Genomic DNA, 11,696 nt, shown 5'->3' with positions numbered 1-11,696 from the left:
TTGACTGCAAGGCCCGTGTCATCTGCAAACAAATATTTTTGACACCCTGGTGGTAAATCAGGTAAGACAGAAGTAAAAATGTTATACAATATAAGCCAAAGTACGCTGCCTTGGGGAATAATAGCTCTTACAGGTAATCTATCAGACTTCGGATTCTGATAGTTTACCTGCAGTGAGTGATCTGATGAATAATTTTGGATCAGTTTAATAATGTATAGAGGAAAATTAAAATTCCTCAATTTTACAATCAAACCTTCATGCCAAACACTGTCAAATGCTTTCTCTATATCAAGAAGAGCAACTCCAGTCGAATATCCATCAGATTTGTTGAGTCGAATTAAACTCGTAACTCTTAATGACTGATGGGTGGTTGAATGCCCATGGCAAAAACCAAATTGCTCATCAGCAAAAATAGAATTGTCATTAATAGGATCCATAGTTCTATTTAAAATAATTTTATTAAACAGTTTGCTTATTGAAGAGAAAAACTGAAAACTAGAAGCCTCAGCTGGGTTTTTGTCCGGCTTCAAAATTGGAACAACTTTGACGTTTTTCCATTTATCTGGGAAGTATGCCAATTGAAAACATTTGTTAAATAAATTAACCAAAAAGAATAAAGAGCTCTCAGGAAGTTTTTTGATGAGTATGTAGAGAATACCATCATTACCCGGGGCTTTCATATTTTCAAATTTTCTAGTAATAGGTCTCACTTCATCCAAATTAGTTCCCAACGAAGGGTCAAAAACGTTTTTTAATTTTATTTTGCAAAACTCGCCAAATAGCTTTCAACGCGGGATCGCGAGTTCTTTTGTATTGCCTTCGCCTCACATTTTTAAGGCGGATCAGTAGCTGAAGATCGTCGTCAATAATAATGGAGTTGAATTTAATTTCACATTTAGAAATTGCAATGCCTCTGGCTTCAACAATTAAATTTGTCAAAGATACGAAAGCATTATCAATATTACTTTTGGTGTCGAAAGGAATATCAACATAAAAATTCCTATCGATAAACGTTTCATATAATTCCCAATCAGCTCTATGATAATTAAAAGTAGAACTGATTGGATTATAAATGGCTTCTTGTGAGATTTCAAACGTCACAGGAAGGTGATCAGAGTCAAAGTAAGCATGAGTTACCAATTGATCACACAGCTGACATGAATCAGTTAAAACCAAATCAATTGTCGAAGGATTTCGATTGGATGAAAAAGAACTAAGGCCATTGGGATACTGAATAGTATAATATCCTGCAGAACAATCTTCAAATAATATGTCACCATTGGAATTGCTTCGAGCATTATTCCATGAACGGTGTTTGGCATTGAAGGAATTACGATCATGAAAAATTTGGATTTGTTACGAGTGAGAATTTAAAGATCAGCTCTCAACAAATTCCTTTACTGCCCATTGCGCTGGAAAGGCAAGTAGGCAGCAATGAAAGAAAATTGTCCAAACTTTGCTTCAACAGAAACTCCCAAGGTTTCGAAAGCTTTGGTTTCAAACGAAGAATATAATTTATGTTTGATACGTCTATGACAATAGCGACCCCACCACAAGCGCTGTCAAGACGATCATTTCGGTAAATTAAATAATTCGGATCTCTTTTGATGAAGAGTCCAGGTATTAAATATGTTTCAGTTATATTGGCAATGTGCACATTATGAACAGATGGGAAGTTGAATAATTCATCTTTTTTACCCTTTAAAGAGCGGGAATTCCAATTTAAAATTTTCAAAGAATGATTTGGATCCATTGAAACGAAGTCAAATAACAATTTTTAGAGTAAATTTGTTGCCAACCTGAACAGCTTTAGTTTTGGTATTTGCTTTGAACATTGCTTCAATCATGTGATTTCTTTTTCATCTTAATTACTTGGACTGGTGAAAATCCAAGTAATTGAGAAATTTAAATTTTAACCCTGAAAGGCGCAAGGCGATTTTCTTAGAAATCGTCGAAAGTATTTTTAGCGTAAACTACCATTAAAATTATTAACATGAAATGTATTTTCGGTTTGTTGTTTTAAAACAACATTGCGCATTTAAGGGTTAATCTCATCCAGTGATTGATCATCACTGGGGAGACCTTTCAGGACGACTTTGAACAATCGCTCAGTATTGTCGTCGTACATGAAGAATTTATGCCGCTTCTCAGTTAAATACTGAAGAAGACGTTTGCGATCGTGAAAGGATCCCGGCAAAACGTGGCAGTCACCCTTCCTGGAAATTTTTACATGTTCTAGAAGTTTAAGATAATATTAAAAATACGCCGTTTGGTGGCTATCGTGACTTTTTTTTTAATCTTTCGTTTAATTGTAAGGCTCATTTGCCGTGAAGCGTTACGGAGCCGAAATCAAGTTCAACAATACATTTCTTAATTCTTATACATAGTGTTAGTTTTGGGTAAGGCTAGGGTCGGTTAGGTTAGGTCGAGGTTAGGGAATACAATAATACGGTCGGAAAGGAAAGGATTTTAGGGTAGGGGAAGGAGGGGCAATATGCCCTAGCTAAGCATAGACTGCTTTTATGCCTTAGCTATAACGATTTTCATGGGTGTTTCTACCTCACGCAACAGTTAAACAATATATCTAGCTAATGCCATATTAAAATTAGAAAAAATCTCAATCATTTTGATAGTGGTGGTGGTGTGATATTTCGTTGCCGGAAAACTCATGAGGCAAAACGCCTTTTAGCAGGCAGCTCTTAGGGAACAACGTACCATGCGTCGGCACACCAGCATTCTGGTATGGACAGTGCGTGGAGACGCGAGTACATTGTAGGATAGTTCCACTAGGGCGTTTTGCCTCGCCGAAATGTTAGATGTTTCATCAAAATGTGGAAAATTTCAGTTTTTCCTACATTGCTATCTATTATTTTGACACTTTTTTCGCCTAACCTACATAATTTAACGTCTAGTTTTATTAAGGCTATCTAAAACATGGTAAATATAAGTGAATACCTGAAAGTCGTTTTGCCCCGGGGGGGCGTTTTGGGGCCTCTTCCCCTACTTAAGTAATTACGATGCTGAAGTTCACAAAGTTGACATTCCTCGCGATGTTTCACTTCTGTAACGGGACAAACAAACTTTTTTGGGAGACAACAACGAGAGGAAGACATACGGAAGGGATTGACGACAGACATTCAAATGTACATCAAGAGGAAGACATTCGTAATGGGATATGACAGACAAGGGTATGGGCAGACAATGATTACAGTTTTATATCGGCAACTTTCAAAAATTGGTGGAACAGGGAAGCTATTGTAACTTAAAAATTGAAAAATAAAAAAAAGGTATAACAATTTTACTGGATTTTTTTGTCATATTTGATTTAATTGCTACTTGACAAAGGGCAAATTGTGGTAGTCAATCTCATATGCATAACAAAGTACAAATAATGAACTTTGAATTCATACTTGAACTGTACAGTTGTATGCAAATGTAAGGAATGTTTCATCAAAAACCATTTCCTACTATGCAAGGTAGAAATCAATCACCCATCACAAGGAGTTGATTAACCAACGCACCATGCGTCTCCATATGCTTGTATGGTTATACATTAGAGTGGGGTGCAGTTGTATGGAAAAACGCAAACTTCATCCAATCAAGTGAGATCAAGGTTTTTCGGAATCGTTTCGGGACCCCATCAACTGTGCCAAAGATGGGCTGGATTGGTTGCGTCTCCGCTTTCCGCATCGCGTTTGAATTTTATATGGGAATTAGTATGGTAAAACGAACTTTTTTGCATTTTTGCTCCTAGCGGCTTTAATTTATCGTCAATTACGTGACTCAATACGTTAGCATATAGTCTGAAAGATGCCGAAAGACTTTGCTGAAGAAGGTACGTTGCTAGAATGTCTACAAAAAATGGTATAACGCTTCAAAGATTGATTGTTCAAACCATATGCAAGAAATCAATGTTTCTGCCAACACTACCGGGTAACCTATGGTTGTAAGAGGGCGAAACCCTTCGTCCTTCTTGTCCAGATTTTTACTTCGAGAAATGATTCTGAATAACTCCAATTAGCTCCCAAGTCATTATGCTAAATCACATAGTAAAGGTACTATTAAATAAACGCGCTAAAAACACGATTTTTGCCACTGTGCGTTGGCGTCAGTAGAATTAAGGCTCCCCCAGACCTAAGCGATTTCATCACCGACAACTAGTCGCCGCGATTCTATCGTTGGGTCGCTGCAGGTAATGTTCTATTTACGCTTCCATACCAACGACGACAGACTCGCTGTCGCCAAGCGCTAGAATCGCGTCGCGACTGTCGCCTCGCGTGTGTTTGAGCCACCATTTTAACTATACAAGAGAGCAGGGGTGCCATTGCGCACCTCGACTCGAAACGACCAATTCATGCAAACTGTCATACCAAAGAGCTTTAAAGTTTAACCCACCACAAGGTTTCACCAACTGCACTCTATGTTATTTTAATTCACCCGTGACTAAGGTGAAAACATCTCAAATTTGGCTTCTTCCACGGGAGAACACGCGTTGGGCCGATACAGCTATCTTTACTTGTCATAAGACGAGTCTGTACTATTCCATTTAATTCCACTACTTTAGCTCAGCTCTCTTTGTTTTTAATATCAACCATGAGGAGGAGTGAGAAAACTACCTACTAGTGATATAAAAAAATAAACTACGAACTCAAAGCTGAGTTGGGGGTGCCCATAAACGAACGCTGCCTACAACCGAACCACTTCTCCTATTGTTCCCCGAGTAGACGAAAATAGCTCAATAATATCAAATGTTGATAAGATAGCAAAATGAGATATGGACATGATTGATATAAGAGATAAAAGATCAGACGATAATATCAAATTTTTGCACTAAAATATCATGGGAAGATAAAGTTATGCTATTTGTAATAAGTGATCAATATCATGTGCCATTAGTTTGTTCTTATCCATAGCATATATTGATATTTAAATGATATTTCGGTGCAAATTTTTGATATTGTTGCCTGTTCTTTTATCTCTTATATCAATCAAGTCCATATAATGTTTTGTTATTCTGTTCATGGCTTCTGCCCGGGTCTCCAATAACCACTTTCTCACTAACATTCTGCTAAACTATGTTTGGATTTGTGGTTTCCTTATCAATTCTTTCGATAATGCTCATCATCACATTTTCTTATTTTCTATCCTTACATTACCTTTATACCGATGACAGCCAATTTTTATCCAGCTGAAGTGGTCACAGAAGTAAGTAGCTCATGATAGAGAAGTACAATAATAGCAGGAAGTAAGATTTCATATAACCCAAAAACCTCCTACGACCGAGAAACGAGCTCGCTAACTCTGTTTTCATCCGATAGTATTCTTCGTGCCCCTTTTCACATAGAATTGAGTATAATTTTTATGAAGTCACTTATGACCCACATTATTCTAACAACTGTCCACAGAAAAGTTCCCAAGAGTAGATTTATACCGTATAAAAGTTATGAGTGCGTGCACTTCCCGGCACAGCTGGAAAGCAAAATGTAATTTATCAGCATAATCATCCACATGAAGTCGAAGCCCCCTGAAGTATAACATCTTTTACAACTCCATTAACAAAAAGTCTTACGACGGTCCCGAAAATGGCAAACGACAATAACAGTGTGACGGAAGTACGTTTTCATGAATCATTGCGCCGCCAACGTTCACTCCTACAAACTTAGTAGCTGTTTGAGAAATACCTCCCGGAGTTCCCCTTTGCTGCACAGCGCTTGTGGCTCCCCCGAGGCCTGTTTTTGGGGTGTGTAGTTACCCGGCAGTCAGTGGCGATCCCTCCAACCAGATTCGCTTCGGCAACTTTCGCAGCTTACCGGTGACGCGATTCCTGGGAATTGAGGAAGAACTTCTTAGCAAAACTTTTATGATACCTCCCAACAATGGGATATTTTGGCCTACAATGCAAAGCATGAAGAGGTTTTTCGGCTCAGAGCGGCTGCCGCCTGCCGCTGCTTGCTTGTACATACTACTTGTTTACTTCGATGTCACACTTGAGAATTGTGTGATAAATCGGATTTAATTTGTTTTCACCATATTTTCGCATTTTCGCCGGTGGGCTCTCTCCGAGTTGAAGCTACAGGAGGAACTTTTTAATATACAGCTCGTGAGGAAAAGTTTTGCTTTGCGTTCAAGGGGGTTTCATGCGAGATTTTGCACTTGGTGTAATACCAAAGTTTTTATACTTACCTATTCCAATACGATTTGGTTGTAATAAAAATCTACTGTTCTCGGTCATGTGGTATAGGGCGAAGAGAATTAATCCTGCAGATACGAACGGAACACGATAAAGTTTAAATTTCGGCGAAGTTTTTAATACGACGTGCTAATTTGATATCAGTTTCACGCCTGAGCCGAGAAATTTACAATATTAGTTGCCAAAATGACTACTGAAGTCACAATATGTTAATTGTGCTTGGTAATCATATCTATTTCTGTCATGGATGGAAAACTCGTTTATATGAAAGTATGCGCGATCCTTTCACAAATTACATTACAACACATTTGAGGGAGGATGTTCGAATGATTCATCGACACAGTTTTGGTATGTCTTAATGACGATATACGATACTTATACACTTAATGAACTACTTGCTGAATACGACGTTTAAGCTATGCTTAGACTGACTGTACATATCAAGAGTTGCTACTCCGTGATTGAGCTTTTGCAAATTGCATTTCGATCCAAGTAAATAGTGGTTGGTGTTTACCATCTATATACTCTCGAAGTGCACGTTTCAGCATCTCTCAATACCGATGCTGGCCAAGTCCTTGCAGTCAGTTGGAAAAGAAGAGAAAAATTAGCGGTCATTGTTTCTACTAGAGACCGAGAATGCATCTCCACAATTACAACGAGAAGAAAGTTGTGTTAGTTTGGTGGGGTGATCAGAAACGTGAATCGGTATTCACCATGGGAAGTGATGCGACTTATGCAACTTTTCTTTACTAATTAGTACGGATATTTTATATACATCTGTACAAACCTTTCCTTATCTGATTTTTAAGAATACACTCCCTGCCAAAAGTTTGGGTTCACCCTAGAAAAAAATAGGCAAAAGTTTTTGGTCGTATTTTCGCCGTCTTACATCCGATATCGGGTATTGTTAGCTCGATACAAAGAATATGAGTAGATCTAGCATCGCAAGTATTTTAAACTAACAATTTTCAATTTTATATGTGCTAAAATATTACATTAGGATACTCATTTTTCTTATACTTATGTTGTAAAAATATGTTGATTTTTCTCAAAATTGAGCCCACGAAATTTTGAAATGAAAAGTGAAATGAAACTCAATTTTAATCATCTTTGAGGGGCATCGATGTTTTTCGATGGAAAAATTTTGTTTTACTTCTAAAAATCAAAATGTTTCTCAAGAGCAGAGCTTAGCATGCCTCAAACTAGACTTCTGAAAGCTTCAATTCCAAGGGAAAACAATAAGTAGGGGAAACTGGACACACATGATCACCACTTTTTGTTTCTGATGTTTCTCGATGTAAAATGCCTAAATTTAAACGATTTAAGATGAACTTGATGAATAATTTAATAAGTTATTCAAAAACATCATTGTAAGAAATATTTTTTTCATGAAAGTTGGAAATGGAATACAACAAACGCCTTAATATATGCAATATCGAGATCAAGTGTGTCCAAACTGTGGGGGTTGCATTGCGTCCATGTTGAGTATTTAGGGTATCTGTTCCTATATCAATAACAATAAGGCAATGTGCATATGAAATGCATTGATTTCTCACCCAATAATCAAGAAACATGAGAATAATTATACTCACCTCACGTAATTTTTAATTGAGAATAATTTGGCAACTTCAAAAATGGAATTATTATCACATTCTAGAAGTATTTAGCTAAAACGCATCATCACCGCCATGTACCTATTTCAATAACATTCAAAAACAGTTAATCCTATGCTTGTACCTATATCAATAATACTGTTTCCAACATAAAATACGCACACTATTACTTGTGTGTATACGTAACGATATGATTGCAGTGATGCCGAATTCGTCAATGTTTTGTATTTGAGTTGAAATATAATTACAAAATTGCAGTTTTTGTTGTAGTTTTTCAACTTATCAGTTTAATTTTATGTTTGTAATAGATAATTTTTTCGATATACCTTATTTTACAAACATAAGAGTTGAATTTCACAGTGAAAGTTCATTCAAGCATTTTTGAAATAAAAATCTAGGTCGGCAACCCTTGTAAACAGTTTGGAATACGGACAAGAACTATTTAGACGTTGTTCATAATAAACCTATATCAAACTATAGGAAATCGCGTTGGTTTTTCAAGTATAATTATATTTATAGTGAAATGTGTTGTGAAGTGAATTTTGGAAGAATACTTTTGTGTTGACTTGAAATTGAGTAGAAAACAACGGCGTGAAAACAGATGAATCTGCTAGTAGCAATCGAGCAGTGTATCAAACTATCAGTTCAGAGGTAGGAAAATGAAAAAAAGTGCTTTTTAATTTTATCTTTTAATAATTTGATTCTTGTGAATTAGATAAACATTACATAAACAAAATCTTGAATAATATTCCAAACATTCAAGAATGTGTTCCATCCATTATTGTGTACATACGATGTGAGAAATTGTAATTAAATAGATTTTTTATTTGGTTTATCGACGGTTGAGATTAATATACGGGCTGTTATTAATATGGGAACAGATACCCTATCATGAATTATTCCTCCATTCAATGTGCAATGAGCAATAATGAATTTAATGAGCTTATTTAATTCTGCAATAATAAAACTACATCGAGTAAAAATTTTACACATTTTGGTTGGATACATTCAAAGTTATTAAATGTTTGACCTTTGCAGAAAAAAAAGAATTGAGAACGCTGAAATAATAAAACCTTTCTATAACCCATATACATTAATTAACTAACATCAAATGTTACTCAGATTTAATTATTTGTCTAACGGACATGTTTGCACATATCAGTGCTATAAAAATGTTATTAGGTTTCGAGAAAACAGGGGGGATCATGTGTCCCCGGGGATCACGTTTGTCCAGTTTCCCCTATGCTTAACAACTTCCTGTAGCACTAAACAAAATGATTTTTGATGCCATGCACCTTCTTTCTAAAACCTTCCTTGACTTCTGCATTTATTGAACATTGAGATTACTTTTGCAATTACCATATAAAGCAAAATTTTGATTGAAAATGTGCAAAATAGTGGTGGGATTAGGACCTATTTCCGCATGACAATGACCCAAAGCATGTAGTAAAGTTATGGATTATTTACAAAGTACCGCATGACCTCAACACTCTATTATTGTCTCCTAATCTGAATTCCATCGAATATTTGTGGGATATTCTGAAGAAATGGACCGTAAACATGAAATCCGAAACGAGCACCAGTTGAAAAAAAAATCAATTTCCCCAATTATCTTATATTATTCGTATTTCAACGATAATTTTATATCTATAGTTCCGTGCGGGACCGAAATCCGTACAGCACCGAAATCCGTCCACCTCATGAGATATCAATAAATTAAAGGGGGATAAAGGTAATTAATGTAGAAATAATTTATCTTATCCTGTTCAGATACTTGGCAGTAAGCTTTTAGGGCATAGAAATGGAAACAAGGCTTTGAAATTAAAACAACAAAAATCAAAAACAAATCGCCACCCACCAAACGCGGAGTTTTTGCCGCCATTTTGTTTTTGGGTAGAGCATAATTGCACCAAAAGTAACTGTGTTTTAATTGCTAATTGCGAATCATTACATAAGATAAGCGGAATACAAATCGAAGGGATCGCTTCTCAAGGTGCGTATCGAACTATTTACAGTGGTAGTTTAGTCAATCAGACTGCTTCAATTTAAATATTTAGTTAAAAATTAGCTGTACGGATTTTGATCCTTTGATTCAAAATTTTATTTCCATTTCGAGTCAGGAGTAGTTGATTTTATTCATTATTTTATCATGTTTTTCGTAGTTTTTAATGAGTAAATGTGCAACACTTCAAAAGTAAAAGCCTTCATGCTTCTGTGTCAATGACAAACGTTTTACTTACATTCGATTCCTATTTTCTAATGACTTTTTCATATACTAAGGTGCTTAAGTGTACGGATTTCGATGCCCCACGGTAAACATGTACATTTCTATGTTAGTTTTACTTTGGTGACTTTATCTGATGACAATTTCCCACTCAGAAGGTATGTAAATAATAATGAGTTATATCTCGATATAAAGCAATTTTTACCTCGATATAACATAACTTTCTTTTTCCTATTCCTAAAATTGAAAATTATGGTTTCTGTGAATGCATATGAGTGCCCATTAGTACAAACGGGTCTTCACGAGTGAAAATGAGTGCCCCTTCCGAAATTGTATATGCCAAATTATTATACAATTTCTGTAAGGTTCTTATGCAGAATTGTATTAAAATCTGCCAACCGCTGGTTGGGTGATAATGAGCTTATGAATCCCAATGAGTTTTAACAGTGCCAAAGAATAAACGTGAGTGCCATTGAGTGTCCTTATGTCTAAGTGTGAGATGATATCCTGAAAGTGGTGATGAGTGCCCATTAGTGCATAAAAACGCCTAATAGTACATTTTGCCCTAAGACGGTACATGTGACCGAGACTGCCTATTACGCTCATCGGCATTCGCAATTGCATATTACTTCCTGCTGATAGGGATAATGAGTGGATACTTCATTACCTAGTACTCGTGGGCCGTAAATGTCTATATGGAAGCTCCCTGTCTGGAAGCTCCCACACACTTCTGTTTTTGATTGACTCGAAAATTTGAATAAAGCCTAGATCATTTAGAAATGGAGCACTTCATTTTAGTATCCATCATAGTGACGTTCCTGGTGGTCGGATATGCAATTTTTTCACAGCGTTTCATAATTAGTAAACTATTCTTTTCGGTCTATTTCTTCTCACAGTTTGAAACTAAGTTGAAGACGATGTACAATAAATAAATAAACAAATTTTGCTAACGTGGTTTCAAAATATTCACCATGCAGGAAGAGAAACGAAAAATGATTTTAAATTAAATAATAATTTAAAATAATTAAAGTAATTAATAATTAAATTAAGTCCTGCAAAATCCATCTGCGTCAAAAGCCGAATTTTACCCTTCATTCAGTCCCATGATGACCCATTTACGTTTGGCTTGATTTAGCCAGCTGCCATTGTAGCAAGGAAGTGCTACAATGGTACTACAATAGTGGAGTCCAGTTTATCCCAAAAAATCTGAGTCCATCAAATTGTCCTCAGTTCCATACAATAGAGTCATTTTGGGTGATTATTAACCAGAAACTGAAGATGAAGGGAGCAGTCACCACTGACATTGGCCGTATGGAGAGTTGGTGGAATTAACTAGCCAAAATCATGACTGAAGAAGGTGTGCGCCGACTGACAAGCAGCATCAACAGAAAACTGCGAGAATTTCTTCGAAATAACGATTCATGATTCGTTTCTGTCATTCATATGAAATAAAATAATATAACTTTTGTTCCATTCTTAGAAAGTTTTTCGATCAAACTAAAAGTTAAAAAAATACTAGTCTTTATCAATGGCATCATGCGGATGTCAACAAGTGCCAAACTCACAAGTCAAAAAGAGTGAGTGCTCATAAGACAACAATAACACTGTATTTATCGTGAAGCTTATAATGACAGTATTTGCTTATTTCCATATATTTACTCTGAAACTT

Source organism: Armigeres subalbatus, chromosome 3 (assembly GCF_024139115.2).
Source record: "Armigeres subalbatus isolate Guangzhou_Male chromosome 3, GZ_Asu_2, whole genome shotgun sequence".
Taxonomy (NCBI): domain Eukaryota; kingdom Metazoa; phylum Arthropoda; class Insecta; order Diptera; family Culicidae; genus Armigeres; species Armigeres subalbatus.
The sequence above is the reverse complement of the archived record's forward strand: the minus strand, read 5'-3'. Positions refer to the sequence as shown.